We start from the raw sequence: 2,500 nt of genomic DNA, 5'->3' as shown, positions 1-2,500 counted from the left end.
CTCATGTGTGACCGGCCCCCATATGCACTCAAGAGCGACAGGCTCTGAGTGCGGGAGGAGGCGGTCACGAATGAAGCCCGCGGTGGAGATGGGCTTCTTGGTGAAGAGGTCCGCCCAGAAGTCCAGCAGACCAGGGATGGCAGGTGGCGGCTGGAGCAGGGTGCCATCCAAGAGGCCGCGCACGCAACGTGCACGCGACCGTCGGAAGGCATCCTGCGTTCTCGCGTACTCCCAGCGGCGCCGCTTGCGCTTCTGCGTCGGCGGCGCGGCAGGCGGCCGCTTCGATGGTTGGCGCGGCCGCTGTGTCCTGGTGATCGATCTCTCCCCTCTGGACCCGACCGACGCAAGGGCATCCGGGAGCATGCCCAGGATGACATCGGGCGGCGTGCCCCGCCCCAGACCTATGACACGATCCAGGGCAGAGAAACGCTGGGCGGAAGCGGGTAGCCCCGCCAGATGCTCCCAGATGGCGGCGTCAGTCGGCCCCTCCGGCGGCGGCCCGGTGGCGTCGGCCGCGAAGTCCTCGGCTGCGTCGACGGGCGGCGCAGCGGCCTCGCCCGCGTCAGGCAGCGGGCTCGCTGCTCCCCGGCGGGACGCCGGCTCTTCCCCCCGACCGATCTCAAGCGCCTCCATGAATTGGCGGACAAGCTGCTTGTGGGCAGCTTGCCGCCGTCGGCACTTGATTGCCTCAAGCGTTCGGTCGGGGAACATCCTGATGAGTTCTTGATTTACAAAGAAGAACCGGGCGTCCCTCTCGAGGAACAGTTCGGCCTCTGCCTTGGCGAGCGACAGGACTTCTTCCTCCGTCCACCTCGCGCGATGCCTCTCCGTGACGATCTCCGCGTTGGCGGCCGCAAGGTGTTGGCGGCGGCGATGGACCCCGAGACCGTTCTTGGTGGTGAAGCTGCGGTGGCACTCACTACAGGTATACATAGCTGCAAAAGTTACAAAATTTTCGGCACGGCCGGTTGGCCGGCTAGGTGCTGGGGAAGTTGGGGTGGCACCTTCAGCGGAAGGGCCACCACTTTTTCTCTGAATACTGCCCCCAACTAACAAAGGGATAGTGCGAGGGGGGGCTGGTAACCCCCCCAAGCCCCTGGTGCGGTCTTCCACTCTGCGAAAATCAGCGGGCCCACGAGAAGGGGAGAAGACCGCAGGAGAGGAGAGGCTAAGAGGGCTAGGCCCATGTATTGCGCATCACTCTCCCTGTAACTACAACCCAAGGAAGGCACCTCGCAGCAGCAGCACGACTACATCAAGACCGCACTTCGAAAAGCCAAGTCCGGATGCAGCCACACCGCCGCCACTTGGCCACCTTAAGAGAGTCATAGTTACTCCCGCCGTTTACCCGCGCTTGCTTGAATTTCTTCACGTTGACATTCAGAGCACTGGGCAGAAATCACATTGCGTCAACACCCGCTAGGGCCATCGCAATGCTTTGTTTTAATTAGACAGTCGGATTCCCCCAGTCCGTGCCAGTTCTGAGTTGATCGTTGAATGGCGGCCGAAGAGAATCCGCGCACCCGCGCGCCCCCGGAGGAGCACGCTAAGGCGGACGCGGCCTCGCAGCAAGGAAGATCCGTGGGAGGCCAAGGCACGGGACCGAGCTCGGATCCTGCACGCAGGTTGAAGCACCGGGGCGCGAACGCCGCGCAGGCGCGCGCATCCTGCACCGCCGGCCAGCACGAGGCCGACCAACGGCGAGAGCAGACCACGCCCGCGCTAAACGCCCGCACTTACCGGCACCCCTACGGCACTCACCTCGCCCAGGCCCGGCACGTTAGCGCTGACCCACTTCCCGACCAAGCCCGACACGCCCCGATCCTCAGAGCCAATCCTTATCCCGAAGTTACGGATCCAATTTGCCGACTTCCCTTACCTACATTATTCTATCGACTAGAGGCTCTTCACCTTGGAGACCTGCTGCGGATATGGGTACGAACCGGCGCGACACCTCCACGTGGCCCTCTCCCGGATTTTCAAGGTCCGAGGGGAAGATCGGGACACCGCCGCAACTGCGGTGCTCTTCGCGTTCCAAACCCTATCTCCCTGCTAGAGGATTCCAGGGAACTCGAACGCTCATGCAGAAAAGAAAACTCTTCCCCGATCTCCCGACGGCGTCTCCGGGTCCTTTTGGGTTACCCCGACGAGCATCTCTAAAAGAGGGGCCCGACTTGTATCGGTTCCGCTGCCGGGTTCCGGAATAGGAACCGGATTCCCTTTCGCCCAACGGGGGCCAGCACAAAGCGCATCATGCTATGACGGCCCCCATCAACATCGGATTTCTCCTAGGGCTTAGGATCGACTGACTCGTGTGCAACGGCTGTTCACACGAAACCCTTCTCCGCGTCAGCCCTCCAGGGCCTCGCTGGAGTATTTGCTACTACCACCAAGATCTGCACCGACGGCGGCTCCAGGCAGGCTCACGCCCAGACCCTTCTGCGCCCACCGCCGCGACCCTCCTACTCGTCAGGGCTTCGCGGCCGGCCGCAAGGACCGG

The 2,500-nt window shown here is 63.1% G+C and overlaps 1 pseudogene; it reads right to left on the bottom strand.

Annotated features, from left to right (window-relative positions):
- The window catches only part of LOC124764109, a 7,965-nt pseudogene that overhangs the window by 3,766 nt on the left and 1,699 nt on the right, over positions 1–2,500 (bottom strand).

This window comes from Schistocerca piceifrons, unplaced genomic scaffold (assembly GCF_021461385.2).
Source record: "Schistocerca piceifrons isolate TAMUIC-IGC-003096 unplaced genomic scaffold, iqSchPice1.1 HiC_scaffold_625, whole genome shotgun sequence".
NCBI classification, from domain to species: domain Eukaryota; kingdom Metazoa; phylum Arthropoda; class Insecta; order Orthoptera; family Acrididae; genus Schistocerca; species Schistocerca piceifrons.
Note: the sequence above shows the minus strand (reverse complement) of the source record. Positions and strands in the feature narration are given on the sequence as shown.